The sequence below is a fragment of the Hylobates moloch genome, unplaced genomic scaffold (genome assembly GCF_009828535.3).
Source record: "Hylobates moloch isolate HMO894 unplaced genomic scaffold, HMol_V3 SCAFFOLD_4, whole genome shotgun sequence".
In the NCBI taxonomy this organism is placed as follows: Eukaryota; Metazoa; Chordata; class Mammalia; order Primates; family Hylobatidae; genus Hylobates; species Hylobates moloch.
The window spans coordinates 147959329-147983004 of NW_026652279.1; the positions used below are offsets into that span (position 1 = coordinate 147959329).

The window sequence follows — 23676 nt, forward strand, 5'->3', positions numbered from 1 at the left end:
TATATTGGATAGTTACTGCCAAATTGGCCTTTAAAAATATATACTCCCATCAATGTTGTATTAGGGTTCTTATTTTCTCAAATTTCCCTGCACTGGTTATTATAAGTATTTTACGTTTTGCCACTCACAGTGTTGCATCAATATTCATTTTCTGGATTTCTGGTGACATTGAGCAGTACTTCACATATTTAAAGTTATTTAAATATCCCAGCACTTTGGGAGGCCGAGGTAGGCGGATCACGAGGTCAAGAGATCGAGACCATCCTGGCCAACATGGTGAAACCCTGCCTCAACTAAAAATACACAAATTAGCTGGGCGTGCTGGCATGCACCTGTAGTCCCAGCTACTCTGGAGACTGAGGCAGGAGAATCGCTTGAACCCGGGAGGCAGAGGTTGCAGTGAGCCGAGACAGTGCCACTGCACTCCAACCTGGCGACAGAGCGAGACTCCATCTCAGAAAAAAGAAAAGTTATTTAAATAATTTTATTGAATAGTAGATACATATTTATCATTTTTAAAATAAGATTATTTAACTTTCATTTACTGACTTGTAGGCTATTTGTAAATAATATTAATCCTTGATCTATTGTGCATATTTAAAAATAATTTCTCTCTGTTTTGTAATATTTTTCATGATACTTTCCAAATACATTTCACTGGAATTTTAATTGAGATTCCACTGAATTTACACGTTTATAAAAGGGAGAATCAAGATCTTTTTAATATTCCATTTTGTATTCAGGGAATTATCTACCTTTTTCATTAGATGCCCATAAAAGAACATGAGCAGTTGTATAATGTCACTCAAACAGTATTGATACTATTTTTAGATATCTTCCAACACATTTAAAATACTTTTGATTAACATGAGTGGGCTATATTGCATATGCCATTCATAATTTTGAATCATGGAGAAGGCAAAAGTTGATAAATTTACATAACCATATGTTATTAAGGGAGACTATTGTATAAAAATGATAGTTACGAGCCTTCTTCCATATCAAACTGCCTTTGACTGAATTCCATTGGGTCGCTTTCTAGGTGCACATCTTTGGACAAATTAACTTAGTCGCTGTAATTCTCATTTTTACTATCTGTAAAATGAAGCTATGAATACAATCAGGTCTCCTGGTAATTGTACTGGAAATATTGCTAATATTTTATCCTTAAGCATAATGTTTTATATAGATTTCTTATATAAACCATTTAAAAGAAAAAATAAAGTTCATTTTAATTTCTAACTTACAAAATATTTTGTTTGTAATTATTTTTGTGATATTTGGTGAGATTTGGCTGGCTAAAAATCTGAAGGCCTACAGATATATTGCAGTGTTTCATATGACCAAATTGCTTATTTCTTTAAAATAAAATAAAAATGTCATAGTAGTTGGCAAAGAGGTATGTTGGTACATACTTGAAAAATATTATAATTTGTTGAGTAATTATTGACTTTATTCTGCTTCAAAATTCAGGATTAAGTAAACAATTATAAATCATTTTCTTTTTGGCATGCTTCCTATAATTACATTTAGTCAGCAGAAAAATGCATTTATAATTTTATTTACATATGAATGACATCATTGAGTTCATAGCTTTCATTTTACTTATGTGTGTGTGTGTATATATATATATATATATATATAAAATCCTCATTTAATATTTACAGCCACTTACAAGATAGATATACACTCATGGTTTTCCTAAGTTGACCTCTAATAGGTCTATAACTCTCTTTTCTCTACACTCATCTAAATACAGTTTTATAGATAAGAAGTATTATATAGATGCATCAAGGTCAGAAAAAAAATGATTCTTTAGAGCTGTGAAGGGGAATTTTATGTGGTTAGATTATAAAGTGTTTTCATAGTCCTAGGAAATCCTCAACTGTTCCAGAACCATAGTAACACGGCAAGGAATAATAACCCAGTCAATCCATCAGCAACAACTTGAATCAATGAAAATGCTTTTCCATAGCCAAACAACCAGTGATAGACTTTTGGTTTTGAAAGTCTTATAGTCTTGGACAAATTTACTCCAATAAACAAGCCGCTAGCTGTCAATCAATCAATCAATCATCTTCTTCAGGTGTCAACACTTACATGTTTCAGAGTCCTCCAATCCCTCTTCCCCAGGTTTCCCCCAAAGCCAGTATCAGATCAGCAGTCAGCTCTGCCCAGAAAGGCTGTGCAGCTCCCTAAATATAGCTTTGTGAGTACAATTTCTCTTTATCTGAAGCCATCTACCCCTCATATGCCCAATATACAAGTGGACACTCTCATTCTAAAAGGTAGAAAATAGAAAACACATAATGGTTATTGGTCCAAACCAATTGCAAAATCTTGGTGGCACATGCTGGCAGTCCCTTGATTAAGGCTTAGGCTTACTGCCTGGCAATGTCACTGTGGCTTTTGCCTCTGCCCTTGCCCTTGGTTCCAGTTTCTTAGGTATTATTTTTTTTCAGTGAAAAAAAGTAGCTGATATTTCAGTTGAGAAGCACCCTCAGCCTATTTCTCATCTATAATATTTTGGAGTCCAGTGCCTCTGTCTATTTCAGTTTAAGCTGGCCATCCTACCAGTATAGTTCTGTTAAAAACTTTATGAGATAGAAAGGCATGATTATGTTTTGCATGTGAGAAGGATATGATTTGAGGCCAGAAAGAAAACTGTAGCAGATTATATTTTTCAAAGGTGGCTACACCATATACATTTTATTCTACAATCTCTTCTTTCAACACGACTTTGATATGCCTGCATTCCAATGTGTGGTTTATGTTTCCTATTCTTCAGTCTGGCAAGATTTTTGCTATTGTTTAACCCATAAGCTTTGGCAGAGATCATGATATGGTGAGTTTAAAAGATAAAACGCACTGCAGCATTCATCTTGTATGCACAGGTCACACACTCTGAGGGAAGCCAGCTGCCATGGTGTAAGAACCTGTCGCAGTGCCTTGCTGAAGCCCAACTAGAGAGGTATTGAGACCTTAACAAAAAGCCAATCCCAACTTTTCAGAAATGTGAGTGAGAAAATTTGGAAGTGAATCTTCCAGCCCGGTCAAACCTTCTGATAATTTCAGTGCCAGCTATAACACTGCAAATTTATAACACAAACAAGGACTGCCTAACTAAATCTTTCCCAGGCTTTAACTATTTTGCAAGAGGATAAAAATGATATTCAAGCCACCATATGTGGGGGCAATTGTTATGCTATTTTAGGTAACAGTTTTGGTTATACATCCAAAAGGCAATTAAATTGAAATAATTATTACTTTAAGAAAGGGATATGTTCAAATATGTTTCCATAATACATAACAAGATAATTAGAACAAAGCTTTGTTGAAACAAGATCTCAAATAAGTATTTATAAGGCATACATTATTAGCACAATGGAAGATAAAAAGTAATTTGGAGCGACTTAAAACTTAAGTAAAATGTAAACAAATATTAAGAAAATAATTTCGACATTCAACATATTAAAAATTATATTTGGAAAGCTGAAGTGGAAGGATTGCTTGAGCTCAGGAGTTCCAGATCAGCCTAGGCAAGGTAGGGGTAACCCGTCTCTACAAAAAAATTTTTTAAAAAATTAACCAGGGCCGGGCGCGGTGGCTCACGCTTGTAATCCCAGCACTTTGGGAGGCCGAGGCGGGCGGATCACGAGGTCAGGAGATCGAGACCACGGTGAAACCCCGTCTCTACTAAAAATACAAAAAAATTAGCCGGGCGTAGTGGCGGGCGCCTGTAGTCCCAGCTACTCGGAGAGGCTGAGGCAGGAGAATGGCGTGAACCCGGGAGGCGGAGCTTGCAGTGAGCCGAGACTGCGCCACTGCACTCCAGCCTGGGCGACAGAGCAAGACTCCGTCTCAAAAAAAAAAAAAAAAAATTAACCAGATGTGGTGGCAAGTGTCTGTATTCCCAGTTACTTGGGAGGCTGAGGTGGGAAGATGGCTTGAGCCTGGGAGATGGAGGCTGCAGTGAGCTATGATTGTGCCCCTGGTCTCCAGGCTAAAAAAAAAAAAAAAAAAAAATGGGACCCAGTCTGAAAAAAAAAAAAATGTCATTCACTGCTGAAAACTGGGTGAGGACGCAACACGATCCAGAATATTGAGAAAGACAAAATACCAAAGATGAAAGGGAAGATACTCTAAAATGAAAGGGAATATCCAAAGTTTTAAAAATTCTCTTCTCCAAGTAAAAGAATTTGCAAAATGTATCTTTAAAAACATTCAAAAATAAATTTTAAGAAAATGTTTCCAAATAAAATAATAACAAAATTTGAAGAGGCAAAGTGTGCTGCTGAAATTATATTTATTTTTAAATTTAGTTTGTATGTTGAAATGGTTTCTGTAGATAGAATATTAATATTTATGTAAATAATAGAAGTTATAATTTTATATTTTTATTATTTGTATGCATTGCATTATATTATCTATGTAATACATAGGGAAACTAATGAATATGCTATATCATATAATAATTTCCATACTATAAACTAATAAAACCACTTGTAAATTCACTATTATTAATATTAAATACTCACTATCAAAATATTAAATAATCATGCAACAGGTGTATTTAATGTTTTATTTCATGCAGGAATTGTTCTGTATTTAAGAGTGATTACTGTCAAAATTCTTATAAGTTTTTCCGTTGGTTAGACATGAATTATTCGTCCCATTTAAAACAATGTGATATAGGATTACTGTTTTCTAAAATTTGCTATTCCACTATTTTTTCCAGGACTAAGTTAGATTGAGATATGGGCAAATATATTCAAAGAAAATATTATAAATTGTGAATTAAATATTTGAAACCCATAAAAGGATGCATTTCCGAGAAAATATCATTTATGAAAATGACAGAAGAGATTGTAAACAGAAATATATAAACCACTCTGAATATCTGGGTTGTTTTAAAGAATGCCTCTTCCCACCTGATTCCTTCAAGTTGCCTTAAGCTCAGAGTGCTTCTTGGATAAATTCTATTATGATTTGAATAAATATATAACTTAGTGGCTATTTAAACGCTCCCCAGCATAGACAGTGAAGAAATCTACAGTAGTATGAATCCAAAACAAGACTAAATTCAACATGTTAAGAAAAACATTTACCATAAAGAAATCTACTTTAACCTAAACAATACAACTAACAAAATATATCTTAAGTTTTTGAAATAAGCATTATGCTACTGAAGTTTTTGTGAAAAAATAAATACAGGAGAATAGCTGGAAAATAATAGTTTTGAAAATAAATGGTAATATGAAGACCTAACTTTACTGGAAATTGAAATACCTTCTACTATTAGGATGCTTAAGCGAATGCTTCTAAAGCCATAAATACTTATAACAATAAGGCAGAGCTTAAAATACAGAATACCCATGGGAACCTAAACTACACTAAATGTTTCATTTCAAAATAACATGGGAGAATTGATGATTCAGTAAATTGTTTTAGAAGTCATTCTTTAGAAAAATAAATGACTAGATATCTATTTAAATTCGTTATTTCAATAACTTCTTCATGAATCAATGACATAAAATTAATGATACATTAAAAATATAAAAATATACAGGAACTCATATTCATAGTATTGAAATGGAAGAAGATATTTTAATAATAAAAAATTCCCAGGAGCTACCAATGGAAGGACTATGATATTGGACAGATAAAAATTTATTAACATATCTATGGGGCAAAAAAAAGAAGAAAAAGCCTAAACAAAGTAAATTAACCATATAAATATAAAACAATAAATATGTTTTAAAAACACACTATAAAACAATAAACATATAGTGTATATATAATATATGCTACCGTGTATATGTATATATATGTATATATAATTTAGGTAAAAACTTGCTAATAGCACACATGGCTATTAAAGTTACAAATTTCAGAATACTTAATAGTAAATTTAGTGTAATATAATTTTTTTATTTTGAATACACTAATACAGTAATATTTATAGAAGTGTATGCAACCATTGTGTATCCACATATTCACATATAAATATGCATATACACTCAAACACAGTGAGTGAGTTGGAAATACATCTCACTCCTTTTCTGAGGCAAGTGCAATTTGCATTGCATTCTCTGCCACTGTGGAGGTGGGATGGCGATGTGATTTGCTTTGGCCAATGAAGTTTGAGTTGTTGTGGGGATATCTTTGGAACAGATTTCTAGAAGAGCAGTTTTGGCATCAAAAATAATATGTGCTTTAAATTCAGGTATAGTTTCAATTTGTACTATAAAAAGGTTGTATAGACTTACACTCTGATCATCTTTGCTTCTTAGGAGTTCTTTAAAGCAGAAACATTTAAGATTTATTATTTAACTCGAGAAATTTTCTTTCTTTTGTAAAAGTGGCTGACCTTATTCCAGAAAATAAATGTTTCATCTTGGGTTCCAAAGGAGCTGGCTGCATCCAAACTGCAATGAACCTATACCATAGGTAAGAAATAACTTCATATATATATATATATATATATATATATAAAATATAAATATATAGCAATGAGATACTGAGCATGTTTGCACTGCAGCATAACCTGATGTGGTCTGACTGATACTCTGGTTAAATGATAAGTCCTATGTTAAACCATGCTTTCCTTTTCCTTATTTATGAAGTTTTGGGAAAGTACTTAAATCTCCCTAACCCGCAGCTTTCTTATATTGAAAGTGTTAAATCCAAGTACTTATATCACATAATTAATAAATCATAAAGAAAAGTTATGTTTTCCTATTAACTTTCAATAAGAGAAAATTAAAAGTTGAATGTATTTCTGATTCATCACAAGATTAAAAATACTTCCTCCATTTTTTCTCACCATCTTGGAAAACTTTCTTTCTTTCTTTTTTTTTCCTTTTCAGTAATCATTCACAATTCCCATAGATGTGAATAGGAAATCTAACTAATATTATCTATTATGTCTTGGGATTCTTGAATAGTTTATTTTAACCTTTGTAGTAGAGGGTTATAATATTGCTTAAGACTTTATCTGTGAATCTAAATATTAATTAATATGAAGACAGTGCAAAAAGATTGTCATTCATATTGAGAAACATTTTCACGGGCATTTCTTAAAGTTTCTCAATGGAACTGAAGAAACATCTAAATCCTACATAGGTTTAGTCTACAAAACTAATGTTTTGGTTTAAAATGTAGAAACAACTGGAGGTGATTTAGAATTAGTCAATTGAAACTAGCCAAAATATTTTAATTTTTGTTATTGAAAAATTGTGTTTGCTGAAGTTAGATAAATTCAAATCAAAAGCTGCTCCTCTGCTTCATTTTAATATGGTACCCTTAACTGCATGTACTCAGTAGAGACTTGGCTCTGATGGAATCCAAGATCTATGAAGGGATGTAGTGGATGGGACTAGGTGGAACAAAAGCACTTCAAATTTCGAACATTATCTAGTTGTGACAAATCTATATAGCTTGCTTCATGAGATGATGCAGCAGGAATTATTTGGTCAAAGAAAGTATACTAATATCATATCTACATTTAACATCAGTCTACTGAAGAAGGACTGATGTGTTGCCTTAGAATAACAATCACTGTCTTGCTAGTAGAAGTCAATACAGCTCAGGCATTAAAACTATTCAAAATAGAGCATAGAATAGTGTGAAAAGTACCACATAATTTACTTATAAAATTTTTTAAAAATGAAACACAATATTGGGTCTGTAGATATTTAGCCTGATTTACATTTTGAGTTAGTAATATTATTATTCATATCATTAGTAATATAGAGTAAATATATACTTTACAGTTTTCTGCTTTCTCAGATATAGGCCTTCATACACACATTTTGAAATTATTTCCCAACACAATTACTTAAAGAATGCTGTTCATATACACTAAAGTTGAAATCTATGCTAATATGTATTTTAGGACATAGAGGTTCATGCAAAAATTTTTGGTTTTCTGGCCCATATTTTCCCAACGCTTAACTTCAGGCTATATGCTCTTTAACGGTAAAATGATTTATAAGTATATACCTCAAAAATAGATGTCAAAGATGCTAACTGAATAAGTGTGTTTAAAAGTCCTAAAAATATATTTAATCCAGGTTAATCTTTACCAGAGCTAGATTAACTGTCTTATGTGTAAATTCATTCATGAATTTGACTTCATGTTTAATGAAAAATATTGCTTGAAACATTTGACAGACTTCCTGTAGAATGACTAAAAGAATAGACAATATGCATTCTTATTACTTCATATAGTTTATTCGTCAAGGAGCATTTTATTGCATTTCTTGACTAATAACAACGATCGCGAGAAAGACTAGCCCCCGGCATCATACTACATCATTGGTGACAACTAAAGAATAAAACAAACTCATGAATATTTAATGTTTAATAACAACATACAAAATTAGAAACCATAATAACAAGAAAAGATTAGGTATTTGAATTATCTTGTTACTAATCATGTAGCATACATAATAATACTAAAAATGTATTAAAGCAAGATTTTGTAGGTGACAATAATTTAATAAAAAATTTAAAAATAAGACAACTCAATAAACAATGTATAGCAGCAGTATTATATTCAAGTGACAGAAACTAATCATTGTATTATTCACTTCTTGGAGCAGGATTAGTGCTATAAATGAATGCAAATATTAAAATTGGTCTCAGATGACCTAACTACTAATACAAAATACAAAGGCTAATTAGGTCCATTTCATTAAGCGTGAAATGAAGGTTAAACTCCTCTCTCAAAATGAAAAGTGTCACTATTTTAAAATCAAAATCCTACATTGTAGAGCCAACCTTTGACTAAAAAGTCATTACACTATCTGTGAGCACTTATAGGCACAGACTTTTTTATTTTTTAATTACAAAATTTTACTGAGCTTTATTGATAAACTTTTTTATTTTTATTTTTATTTTTTTTGAGACAGAGTCTTGCTCAGTCACCTAGGCTAGAGGGCAGTGGCACAATCTTGGCTCACTGCAACCTACATACAACAGCCAACAAAAATATGAAAAAATGTTCAATATTGCTAAGCACCAGAGAAATTCAAGTTAACACCACAATGGGAAATTGTCTTACACCAATCAGAATGGCTATCTTTAAAATGTCAAAAAACAACAGATGTTGGTAAGGATGTAGAGAAAAGGGAATGCTTATACACATTAGTGGGAATGTAAATTAGTACAATCTCTATAGAAAATATTATGGTACTGGGCGTGGTGGCTCACACCTGTAATCCCAGCACTTTGGGAGGCCAAGGCAGGTGGATTACCTGAGGTCAGAAATTCGAGATCAGCCTGGCCAACATGACAAAACTCCATCTCTACCAAAAATACAAAAATTAGGCGGGCATGGTGTCATGTGCCTGTAATCCCAGCTACTCAGGAGGCTGAGGCAGGAGAATCGTTTGAACCCCGGGAGGTGGGGGTGGGGGGGGGAGATTGCAGTGAGCCGAGATCGCGCCACTGCACTCCAGCCTGGCGACAGAGTGAAACTCCATCTCTAATAATAATAATAATAATAATAATAATAGTAAAATAAAGAAAATACTATGGACATTTCTCAAAGAACTAAAAATTGAACTACTCTTTGATCTAGCAGTCACCCTACTGGGTATCTATGAAAAGGCAAAGAAATAAATATTAAAAAGACACCTTTGGGAGGCCGAGGCTGGCGGATCACGAGGTCAGGAGATCAAGACCATCCTGGCTAATACGGTGAAACCCCGCTTCTATTAAAAATACAAAAAATTAGCCAGGTGTGGTGGCGGGTGCCTGTGGTCCCAGCTACTTGGGAGGCTGAGGCAGGAGAATGGCATGAACCCAGGAGGCGGAGCTTGCAGTGAGCCCAGATCACGCTACTGCGCTCCAGCCTGGGCGACAGAGTGAGACTCCTTCTCAAAAAACAAAAAAAAGACACCTGCACTTGCAGTTTTACTGTAGCATTTTCAGAATAGCAAAATTATGGAATCAATGTAAATATCCGTTAATAGATGACTGAATAAAGAATAAAGAATATGTGGTGTATATATCCCATGGGACTACTCAGACAAAAAAGAATGAAATCATGTCTTTTGCAGCAAGATGGATGGAACTGAAGACAATTATCTTAAGTCAAACTTAGAAACTTAGAAAATCAGAAAATCAAGTACCATATATTCTGTCTTATAAGTGAGAGCTAAACAATGTGTACACGTAGACATAGAGAGTTGAATAATACACATTGGGACTCGGATGGGTGGGAGAGGGGTGAGAGATGAAAAATTACCCATTGGGTACAATATACACTGTTTGGGTGATGGTGGCACTAAAAGCCTGGACTTCACTGCTACACAATGTATTCATGTAAGAAACATGCACTTCTGCCCCGTAAATCTACAAAAAGCTTTAAAAACAAATTGCCAGCAACTAATTTTATGCAGACAATATATCCCTATCAATAATAATTAATAAACTAGCAAATGAGTGAAACTGTGCTCTAGAGAATGAAACGGACTTTAGAGTTATTTTTGGGATCTCATACTCATTCTCAATTCTGATGAACAAAATTAGATTTTTTATACTTGTGAAACAAAACGCTGAACACTTTTAAAATAATATTCATGCTAAAATTATTTTTTCTTTGTACTTTATTATGTCTGAACTAGTTTTTTTAAGAATAAATGTAACATCTATACTTTAAATGCAAGAAAATACATATCTATCAATGATCCAGCAATTCCACTTCACAGATATTTTGCTGGCATAGGAAAACATTTGACCACAAGGTAATCATACAAGAACATTCATAATAGATATTCATAATAGCCCAAATCTAGAAGCAAATGTTCACCAATAGGAAAATGATAATCACAGTGTGGTCTATTTATTCAATGAAGTATTTCTCAGGAATACAACTACAGTAGGTATAGAGAAAATGCCACGAATACATCTCAGAACCACTATGTTGTATAAAAGATGACAAGCAGGAAAGAGCATATTGTGGTTTCACACTTACATGAGCTTTTAAAAGGATCTAAACTAAACCATGATCATATAAATCAGAAAGGTTATTGTGGAGAGTTAAAGGTGGTTGTATAGGAAACAAATAAACTAACAAATGTCACTGAGAGAATTTTCTAAATGAGAGAAATGTATTTATCTTGGTGTGGTGGTAACATGAGCATATACATTTGTCAAACTCATCAAAGTATATTTAAAACAGACTTAAGTTTTTTCAATGGAAATTACACCTGAATAATAATCGTGGAAATTGTTACAGGATGTTGGGAACAGAAAATAATGTTATATCAATCATTTCACATAGCTATTTAAGATTTACTCCTGGGAGAAATACGTTTATTAATACTTGAGTCAAAATAATGAGATTTTGAAGCTACATTTCTGTCTCATATTTATTTTTGTTATGATGACTGAGTGGTGGGTAGGCTCAAGGGAAGGCAGAGGTATGAAGGAGAAGAGATTGATTAGTGTTTCCTCCAGGGACCTGAGATGTTTGGCATGGAGATTTCCCGGGGATATTTAATGCTGCAGAGCAATGCTGTTGGGTGGAGGGGGAAAGTGACTCTGAGACTATGAGGCTACTTCTTACTATTTGACAAGCTTTTATTATCTGATAAACATGAAGAATTATGATGGATCATGTAATCCATAGGCAACTAACCAACTAACCCATCCCCCAACACTTACTTAGGTATAATTTGTATAGTCAGGTGCCCATAACAACATTTTATCAACAACAGATTGCATATACCAGGACAGTCGCGTAAGTGTATAATGGAGATGAAAAATTCGTATCACCTGGTGACATCACAGCCATTTAAAAGGCATAGTGCAGCACATTACTCCTGTGTTTGTGGTGATCCTGGTATGACCAAACCTGCTATGCTGCCAGTTGTATAAAAGCATAGGACATGTATTAAGTATTACATAATACATTATTAAGTATTACGTAATACTTAATAATGATTATAAGTGACTGTGTTACTGGTTTTATGTATTTCCTATGCTACACTTTTATTTTTATTTTAGAGTTTACTCCTTCTACTTAAAAAAATGTAAAACAGACTCAGGCAGGTCCTTCAGGAGGTATTTTAGAAAAGGTATTGTTATCATAGGCAATGACAGCTCCATGTGTGTTATTGCCCCTGAGGACCTTCCAGTGGGAAAATATGTACAGGTGGAAGACAGTGATATTGATGACCCCTACCCTGCATAGAGCTGGGCTAAAATGTGTGTTTGTGTCTCACTTTTAAACCAAGAATTATAGAAAGTGAAATTAAACACAAAAACAGATAAAGTTTGTAGAAGGATATAAAGAAAAATATTTGTACAGTTGTACAAGGTTTGTCTTTAAGCTGTGTTATCACAAAAAAGTCAAAACTTAAAAAATTTAAGTTTATAAGAAGGAAAGTTACAATCAGTTAAATTTAAGTTACAACCAAAGAAAGACTTTTTAAAATAAGTTTACTATAACTTAAGTGTACAGTGTTTATAAAATCTGCAGCTGTGTGCAGTAATGTCCTAGGCCTTCACATGCACTCACTATTCATTCACTGACTCATCCAGGGCAACTTCTACTCCCGTAAGCTCCATTCGTGGTAAGTGCCCTACAAAGGTATACAATTTTTTGTCTGTATTTTTACTTGACCTCTTCTATGTTTGGATATGTTGAAATACACAAATACTTACCACTGTGTTGGAATTGTCAACAGTATTCAGAATAATGGCGTACAATACAGGTTTTTAGCCTACAAGCAGTAAGCTAAGTCACATAGCCTGAGTGTGTAATAGGCTATATCGTTTAGGTTTGTGTAGGTGCACTCCATGATGTTTGCACAATGACCAAATTGCCTAATGATGCATTTCTTCTCAGAACATATTCCCATTGTTAAACGATGCATGACTGTACTTAATCTTTCCACAGCCTGTTTTTATAGCTCAGCTGCCTTATGTAAGTATAATGCTATACTTTGAATTGCTGTGGGGGCCAGAAATGTTTATATTTCTTAAGTAGAGTGTTAATAGCCTCAAAGTTTGTGAAAACAGAATAATAAATTTTAAAAAGAATAGACTGGATTTCAAAAATTATAAACATTGCTTATTGATTTTAGTGGAAGGATGTGGTTTGATATATGGTTTCCAGGTGCTGAAAATTTATTGATTAGTAAATAGATATTTTGCAGTACCTACTATGTGCTAGAACAGTCTCTGTGTAAGATGAGTGATGTTTAGCAGAGGACTTCACTTTTCTGCTGATATCACTCAGTCCAAGAGTTAACAGCAGCAGCGATGTCCACCTTTACAAGCACATCCTTGTATTTTCCAGTTTCCAAATCCGAGGGGTCTAAGGAGTTCATGATGACCTTTCAGCTCTCTCTGTCTATTGCTGCCAGTTTCAAGACTCTTTTCAACAGCCTTTTTAAAAGGTTTCCTCTTTTGCTAGTATAAAGTTAAACTGGGGAAAGATTTAAGAGAATTTAAGACAAGATGGACTTACATAAGTTGAATATTGTTCAGCTTACAACTTCAAGCACCTGAGACACTTTCTCAGCTCACAGGAGCCCACTCAGTTCAACCCAAGTGCTTGTACCAGGCAAGTATCAGACAGCCAACCAGTTCCTTGCAGGAGTTTTTAACCAGTGTCTGATAGAATTTGTCCCTTGCTTGTGATACATTTGAGGCATTAACCACACGGCCTCTTAAAGCTACCAAGAAGTACCACTATGTTACTCAGCTTGAAACCTGCTCAGAAGGAAACACCATTTTCTTTCCCTGATTCAATTATTTACTCCTTATCAGTAGACTTGAACAGTCGGAGATAGGTAGGGTGATTTGACTGGGGTCATATGTCTGGGGCCCTGGTTTAGATAGTGATCTGGCTTCCTAGGTTTTTCTTCACATTACATCCTCTATGAACAGAATGTTTCAGCTGAGGTGCACAAAATTATGAAAGGATTATTTTATGATACTAACTCCTAGGTTATTTTGTTATGCAGCAATAGATTACTAGAACACACTAGGAGGGCATCAAATTTCTGTCAGCAATATAGTGGATCAATGCAATATTCTCCAGAAGACTAAGATGTTCAGGGTCTTTTGTACTATATGACTAAAAGCAGAAAAATTAAAATATATGCATAAGGCAACTCAGTGGGTATGTACTACTTTCCATGTTAATGTGAACAATGTTTGAATCTTTTTATTGAAGGGTATCTAAGGAATTGATTCAACAGAACTATATATCAGGTGCCAGGGGCTATTAATTTATTAATCTATAAAATTAAATATAGCACATCTTGCACAGAAAGTGATATTCAATTGAGTAAGTCAGAAGTCATGAAATACAATTACTTTTCACCATCTGTTTCTTTTTTGTTTTTATTTATTTAGTTTTTAGAACCTAAATCCATTAATTGAATAGGAATATTATATGGCTGATCACCTCTATGTTACTTACATTTTATATGGTGGCACCTAATTATGTAATTTTACTTGAAATGTGGTAGTTATTCTGACTTACTTTTTTGCCTGAAGAAGTAATTTTCAGGGGCTTCCTTTGGTTTATTCCATCATAATGGCTCTTAATCCATGGATTGGCAAGTCATGTGAGTAATTTGTCAGCTACCAATATAGGATTTCAATTATGCACATAGGAACTGAAGAAATGAACACAGAATGAGTCTTTCTGGAGCTTAATTGGTATGTAGGAGTCATTAATTCAAAGCCTGTTTCCAACAGAAGTTTAAGAAGCTGGGTGTTTCCCTTCCCTGAGTGTACACTCATACCGGGAAACTGGTAAGAGCTGTAGTATACTTCTAATCTTCAAACTTTCTACTCCCTTGAGGGGTTTGGGCAGAGAGAAAAAAATACCCTAATTTATAGCATTTTTTAAAAATTCCATGGTGTAAATACACCCACCATGGCTGATTTTAACATACCAACATGATAATATTAAACATAGAGTTGAGCAAAGATGAGAACAATAAGCTCTTGAAAACTGATATAAACTGGTTCCATTACACAACTGGTTAGACGAATGTTTATAGTATAGTTTTTATTTGGTATTACAGGTTCCATCTTCAAGACAATCCAAATCCCCCTTCATTTGACATTATCTGGCTCTAGAAACTGGTTCAGATACAAAAACTGAGTAAATATATATATATTTTAAATTAGCTGTTGACATCTGCCATCATCTTGCATGATTTTGGTCTTTCTTGACCATATATTGTTTGCTATACGTCTGTTTTCCCTCAAGAATTATCAATGTCCTTTTACTTACTTTTAATTTATTGTTATATATAATCCTGTTGCACCATTCACTTTCTGTTCCTTATTGTGCTAACTGCATCTTTCAGGGAACATAGTTTTGTGATTCTTTCCTTTTTAATTTCTGTCAATATTCCCACTTTAAAATCACCACCTCTACTAAACCATCAGAATGCTTGCTAAAACTCTTTCGAGAAATATTAATGCTCTTACCCCATTTGACTGGAATTATGTCATGTCTAATTTTCAAATATCTATCCTATTAGTATATCAAGACCAATTCCAGGTGATTTAGTCAAGATGTTGACTCTTGAGTCAGAGGAGGGTTTTCCATATCTTCAAACTTTACCTTTTTTCACTTAATTCTCTGGAACTATTAAGTGCTTGATTTTCAGCGTTGCTTCACCTTGCCAAGTCAAGTGTTAAGGCCTTCTTATATGTTGTCTTGGACATTCTACTTCCTCAAGTCTTCTGGGCAGTTGACAAAAACAATCCAACTCAACAATGTAAAAATTGCCATTGTACCCGTATCTTTTGAAAGCCAGAACTTTCAAATAAGCCATTTCTTACTCTTCAACTTGCACCTAATCTGAATCCACCATGGGCAAGGGTTTTACAGACTTATTTTATAGTGCCCCATGGCTATTACATCTTTATTTATACTAAACAGGTTCTAGTTTTTAGTTGCATCAAGTGATCCAGTTTGAGATTTCTAACATGAGATTATGCTTTCTAAGACCACTGTCAAATAATTGCCTAAGTAATTGTTTTCTCAAAAGTGGACAGTGAGGCAGTACTGGAGTATGGGAAGTAGGTAGTTGATTTGAAGATGGTCCTAGGAAACATTGTGTGAAAGCGGAGAGGTGAGACCAGAAAGACTAAGGACCATAAAGAGTGACTTGGCAAATGAATCACTGCCAAAGACAACTGGAGCTTGTGCTTGTTAATGAGACTTAGAATAATTTTATGCAGGCTTTATTGCTTGAAGGTTGTCACCAAGCATCTCAGAATTTCAGCCTGCCTTATACATTGACAAAGGAGACTTTTTGCCTCTAGAGAAATATTTTAGCAAGAAAAAAGGGTGCTTTAGATGGAAAGCTGACAATTAAAATAGGAGATGCCCACTGTTCTATCAGAAGAACTCAGGGTGGACCAATGTGAAAAGAACAATGTAACAATAGCATCTGCTACCAGTGAGGTTCTCAAAATGTTGTCTGTGGACCAGCAGCATCAATATCACCTGTGAAGTTCTTAGTTTCATGTTCTCAGACCTCGTTTAATGAATCAGACTTTCCAGAAGTAGAGCCCAGCTAATTGTTTTAACAAGCTTCCCAGGTGCTTACAGTGCTCACTAAAATTTGAGAATAACTATGATATAGCATTAGATCATTCTAGAATACTTGAATTTTCAGCAAAGTAGTTGGCAATTTTTATATATCTTAGGTTTTATATTAAACAAGCGTAATAAAATACAAAGATGACTTTTTAAAGAACATAAGTAGCATTAATAAATTTCAAGCCAGCAAATGAAGAAATGGTTTGAAAAAATAAAATTAACCAAAACTAACTTAAGCAGAAATTTTTGACAACCATTTACTTTATAGAGCAAGTGCTGAAAATCAATCTAAAAATGAAACCCTGGACCGTACCGCTATGCCTACATAGCCAATTTATGCCAAACATTTCATGAATAGTTATTTCTAATATTACAAACCTTTTGTATTCTGGAGAATACACCAGATTTTAATTTCCTAATGCATTGTGTGAGTCTTCAGATGAAAACAAGACAAGAAAAGATAATAATTGCAGGTCAGTGTCATTCATAAAAGTAGATTTAATGAACTGAAACAAATTTTTAATGAAAAGTGAAATACAAAGACACATAGGAATGCAAAGGTATAAAGGTGGACATTCCCTAGCAGATATCAGTTTTAATTTTGAAACTGTAGTAATTAAGAGCATGTGGTAATGACACAGAATTAGACAAATCAACCACCTAAAAAAGAGCAAGTACTCAGAAGCAGACTTTGTTCCATAGCAGAATGCTAATAAATGACAATGTAACGTGATAGAGCAATGGGAAAGAAAGGAGCTATTCATTAAAGGAATATTAAAAATATGTAAAAAGAAAAACAAACGCATTTTCAGTCTCAACTATATACAAAAATTAAAATAGTTCAATAATTTAAATATCAAAATCAAGATGTTAACATTTCAGAGGAAATACAGATGAATATACATCTGTCTTTGAAGGAGAAAGACAATGCAAAAACGTAGCAGAGATTTATTTAAAAAACAAACTAAAACACATGTTAAATTTAAGTATTCACTTGTTAACCAAAAGATATCTATAAAACCATGAAAATGTCAATTACCAACTGAGAGAAGATATTTGCAACATATAAAACTGACAAATAAGTAATATTAATGATATGCAAATATACTTTAATAATATATGAGAAATATTAAAACTAATAATCAGAGAAATGCAAATAAATGTAAAATTGAAACACTTTTGTAACAATATTGTTAGTTTTAAAATGGAATAAGAAACATATGTTTGAGATACAACATGTTTATTTATTAAAAGGACTAATTTGTTTACTCATTTAAGCAACAATTAGTGTGTACCAACTATGTGCTAGGGCCTACTCTTGACACCTAAAATATACAATCAATTTCACAATGAGAGATCCATACTTTCATTGAGCTTACATTCTTGTGTGGAGCTAATCAATTAAAAGAAGTATTTCAAACAGAATTATCTAAGAAAATAAATACAAAGAAAAAAGTTACAGCTAATAAGAAGAATTGGGAGGGCCAAATAGGGGCTACAGGAGTAAATTTTCGTATTGAACATAATGGCCATGGAAGTTTCTTAAGAAAGTGCATTTTAACAGAAATTAAAATGTTAAATTTGGACTTGAGCAGAGTAGTGACACGATCTGACTTGTTTCTAAGAGACCATTATGTTTTTCATGTTGGTAAAAAAACTTCCAGGAAGCAAAACTAGGAAGATCAGTCAGGAAATTACGCTGGTGATGCAGGGGAGAGGAGATATGTTTTGGATGACATTTGAAGAGGTGGAGGTAGTTAGGATAGAATAAATTGCGACCTAAGTTTTGATAGAAAAGTATTCGGCCAAAGTAACTAGAAGGAAAAAATCACTTTAATGAAATGATGTAATCAGATACAGTTTTTTTTTTTTTTTTTTTAAATCGCTGTGACTAAATGAAATCACCTCAGAGTGAATGGAATTAGAGAAGCAAAGAAGACCAAGAACTGAGCTGTGGGGATACTAAAAAATAAAAGAAGAGTAGAAATTCATATGGTAGAGTAAGACAGCTGTCAGAAAATAATAAATCAAGGAAAATATGTGTCACATACTTTACAAATGGAATTGAAACCTGCCCAGTTGTCCCATAGGTTTATGGTTTCTTTTGAATAAACATAGAAATGGATTGTCCCAGTCATAAAACTTGAGAAAGTTTGATTTGTCTTATCTGAGTTCCTTTACTCAGGAAACCAACCATCAGGCCTCCCAGATAATATCAAGAAACCGAAACGTACCAGATTGTTGCATCTGGACAACGAGATGCCAAACTCCTCACCCATCATGATTACTGTCCATCCGCTTCCTGTTGGCCAACTCCTCTTCTTCACTCTTCCCTAATTCCTGTTTTTCCACACAAAATTACATTTTTTCCCCAGCTATATAAATCCCTAATTTTAGTCAGTTGAGGAGATGGATTTTGACTGATTTCCCATCTTTTTGCCTGCAGTACACAAATAGAGCCTTCTTCCTTGGCAATACTCATTGTCTCAGTAATTGGCTTTCTTTGCAGTGAACAGCAAGACTAGACTGAACCCTTGGTGCTTTGGTAAGATTTGGGTCCCTGACCAGAAACACTTTGCTCATAGCTTGGCTGCTATAGGTAGGAAGGGTTTCAGAAGTCCTCCTAAGCAACTGTCTGACTTTTTGTTTGGCCCTTAGTGGGGTTTGGTCTCTTGCTGGCCCCATTGCTGTTGGCCCCAACTGCTTTTCTCATTCCTAAAAAGAACAGCCTTTGAAATTTGTCATTTGCACTCAGATGAGTGAGTGACTTTTATGGGTATTAGACAACAGGATTTGCTCCTGTCGATCTGGGTAATTCACAAGGAATTTCAATAGAACAAAGCAATCACTACAACAATAACAACAAAAAATGATTTAATTACATGGGAAATTATTTGGTGAATAAGCAGCTGAAAATGTAATCAACATCATTATTAAATAGACTTACAAATTTAAGACATGAAAATCAATATGTCTCTACTCATTTGGCAGAAATTTTGAAGTCTAAAAAGTTCATGCATTCATGAAGATATCACATAATTGATGTAGTAATAAAATATTAGTTCAAATTAAAGTTAGTAAATGATTTTTGAGAAAAAAATTTAGGTCATAATACATTTAAATAAATGGATTATAAATTATGACCTAGCAATTGTACTTCTAGTTAAAAATTCTAGTTAAAAATTATATATATATGAGGAAGAATATTCATGTCAGCACTTATTTCTAATTTCATTAAAAAATTCAAGAGACAAGATTTTCAAAAGACAAAAAACAGGTGGTGGAATATTCATATAACACTATACAGAAATGAAAATGAGCAATTTATCTTTCTGTGTAATATGGATGGATCTCACAAAATAGCTCTATGCCAAATTGTTTCAAATTAATACATAGAGCATAATATATTTATGTAAAATAAGGATAAGCAACAAGATAATGAAAGACAAAATTTGGAATGATGTCTACTCTTGGTAGAGAGAAGAGGGAGAATGTGATTGAGGAGGTATTCAGAAGAAGCTAAAGGGAATAGTAATATTTCATTTCTTAGTGGGGTGGGAAGTACACAGATGTTTTGTCTGTGTGCGTATAAATGTATATTTCATAATAAGTGAAGGTAAAATTGAAAGAAAATTGTTTTCTAAAAGAAGGCAGTAGTGAAATGTCAGAGGCAGCTAACAACTCTAATGAGCACAGTAAATTATCTATACATTGGCTTACAGGAAGCTAATGGATGCTTTTAATAGAAAGGGATTCATTAAAATTATAGGATGTAAAGCACTGTTGCTTTGGGTTTAAAGAGTGAGTTCTGGAGAGAAGAAAGTGAAAGTTTGGTATCTTTAAGTCCATACTCCTTTATTTAGACTAGCTGCAAAAGGAAAAATGAAGGAGCAGTATTCAATAGTGACAGTTGAGACAAAAGAGATTATGTTTTGTTTTTCTTAAAAAATATCAAACAAAAAATATTGCAATAGGTTTATATGTTGATCCTAAAAGTAAGACTTTTGTAATGCAGAGAATTAAGGCATAATTGAAAGTGTGGGGACTTTACAAGGTGAGAAAAGATGGGATCCAGTGGACACGATAGGCAACTGCAGGTTATCCAGGCAGAGTGTCCTGTGTAGAAGATGACACATTAACAGATTTGTTGATGGAAAGATTATAAGCTTCTCTCATAATTAACTTTGTAATTTTAGGAAAACAAGAAAAAGAGTCATCAGGTGAGACTGATGAGGGAGATGTTAGAGACTTGAAGAGAGAAGAGATGTATGAAATAGTTTTCCTGTAAATGCGATAGATGGAATTATTTTGAATTGTTGTAGGACTTCCAATTACTTCTCAAAGACAACTTGAAAGGACACCCTACTTAATAAATGGTGCTAGGATAACTGGCTAACCATCTACACAAGAATGAAACTGGATTCCTACTTTTCACCATATACAAAAATTAAGATTGATTGAAGACTTTAAGACTGAAAAACTATAAACATCCTAGAAGAAAACCTAGGACATATAATTGTGGCAAATTAATTATGACTAAGTCCTCAAAAGCAATTGCAACAGAAACAAAAATTGACAAGTGGGAATGAATTAAACTAAAGATCTTCTGCACAGCAAAACAAACTATCAACAGAGTAAACAGACAACCTACAGAATTGGAGAAAAGATTCACAAGCTATGCATCTAAAAAACATCAAATATTCATAATCTATAAACAGCATATCAACATATCAACAAGAAACAGGAAACAACCACATTAAAAATGGCAAAAGGACATGAACAGACCCTTCTCAAAAGAACATACAAGCAGCCAACCAACACATGAAAAAAGTTCATCATCAGTAATCACCAGAGAAACGCAAACCAAACCACAATGAAATATCATCTTACATTATTAAAAAGTCAAAAAAAATTCTGCAGAGACCGTAGATAAGAGGGAACACTTATATACTGTTGGTGGAAATGTAAATTAGTTCAGCCACTGTGGAAAGCATTTTCTCTACTAACTTAAGACAAAACTATTTGACCCAGCAATCCCATTACTGGGTATATACCCAAAGGAAAATAAATTCTTCTTCCAAAAAAATAAATGAATTCATATATTAATTGCAGCTCTATTTGCAATAGCAAAAGCATGGGAACAACTTAGGTGCCAATTCATGGTGGATTGAATAAAGAAAACATGGTACATATACACCAAGGAACACTATGCAGCCACGAAAAATAAGATTATGTCCTTTGCAACATGGATGCAGTTGGAGGCCGTTATCCTAAATGAATTATCACAGGAAGAGCAAACCAAACACTGCATGTTTTCACTTATAAGTGGGAGCTAAGCACTGGGTACACATACACATAAAGATGGCAACAATAGACAGTGGGGAACACTAGAGGGAGGAGAGAGGGAAGGGGAGAAATGCTGAAAAGCTCACTATTGAGTACTATGCCCACTACCAGTCTGATGGGATTGATTATAATCAAATCTCAGTGTCACTCAATACATCCTTGAAACAAAATTGCAAATGTACTTCCTAAATCTAAAATACAAGTAAAAATTTAAACAATAACAAAAAAGGAGGCATAGAAATATGATGTGTGTTTGTGGTTGTATGTGTCTTTGTGTGTGTATTTGTTTCCTCAAGCAATATTCATCAGCTCAATCAAGGCACAGAATTAGAGACGAAAAAAAAAAAAAGAAAATCTAACCAGGTTTGGAGTTTTGACAGAGTATGAGAGAGGAAGAAGGAAGAAGAGAGTTAGTATTATTCAAATGGAATGCAAAAGGTAACTGTAGTGAGCCGTGAAATATAAGGTGAATAAGAGAGTAGGCAAATGAATACTCAAAGAACAATGCACTGAAATACACAACTGCTAAGAAATGTGTTGGAACTGGAGTGCAAGAGACACTGAGACGAAACTGTGTGGTTCCCAGATAGTGGAATGCAAAACTACTAGAACTGATAAAAGATACAGACAATAAATTCACAGTAGGGTAATCAAGTATTGCACCAGGGGTTGAAAGGAGTGTATTGTACAGTACAAGATGGCTTCTATCTGTAAAGAGGAGTGAGTTACAAGATCAAACAAAGAAGGAGTTCTGATTTGGAAATGAGAATTTGTTATAGGTATTTTCATTTTCCTTTATTTTGTATGTAGGAAAGGAAGGAGACATATAAAATTATGATAGGTCAACAAGACTACATATGCTCCAGCATTCTGTCTGTCCACATATTTTCCTATAAATCCAACCATTAATCAGATATAGAAATATATGGCTAACACCTCGAGCATAATCCATTGCAAAAACAATCAGCCCATGTTATAAATACCATTTTTTTCCAAAAATAGTATTTGATATGTATATGCGGCAACCTAAAAGTTTGATGTTATCTACATCTGGTCTTATTTAGGGACTTTTAAAAACTGTTATTAACTTTCTCAATAATTAATTGTATAGCTACAATCATATAAATTTTGAAAGAAAATCTTTGTGGTCGCAGGCAAGTAAAAATAAAATGTTTCATATTTCTTTGAATGATTAATTACACAAACGTGTTATAATACAAAGATAATTTATTTTAGTCAAACATACCAAAAAACAAGCATACAGTGACTATAAAATGTATTTCAATTTACTGATAAATGTACTTATTGTTTTATTTTTAACAATATTTTATTAAGGCTAATGTACTATTTTAATCATTGCCATGACAATCACCAAACAATCTCTTTATTTTTTTCATCTGTAGCCTGCGAAAAAATTTTATTTACTGAAAGACACCTATTGAATAGCAAATATAGAAAAAACGCTTTAGCAAAGATTTACATCATTATTCTAAAACACTTGTAACCTAGTTTTTAGGGCAACATGGTGACATTCTTTATTATTATGTTATTCACATTAGATTAAACTTTGATAAATAAGTTTTTGAGAAAATGTAATGATTAATAATGAGTACATTTCATACGTAGAATAAAAATTTGCAAGTATAGACACAAACAAGATTCAAATTACAAGTGAAAACTGACTATCAAATGATATATGCGTCACAATGCTATTCCTGTTTTAGGAACAAAGATAT

The 23676-nt window shown here is 33.4% G+C and overlaps 1 long non-coding RNA gene across 2 annotated transcripts in view; it reads left to right on the top strand.

The window, feature by feature from the left end:
* LOC116467375 (uncharacterized) overlaps positions 1–23676 on the top strand; it is a 53420-nt gene that overhangs the window by 13407 nt on the left and 16337 nt on the right. For both annotated transcript variants that reach the window (XR_004247778.2, XR_009213419.1), the window contains exon 3: positions 6363–6450. This is a non-coding gene — a long non-coding RNA (uncharacterized LOC116467375). The remainder of the gene's footprint in view (positions 1–6362; positions 6451–23676) is intronic.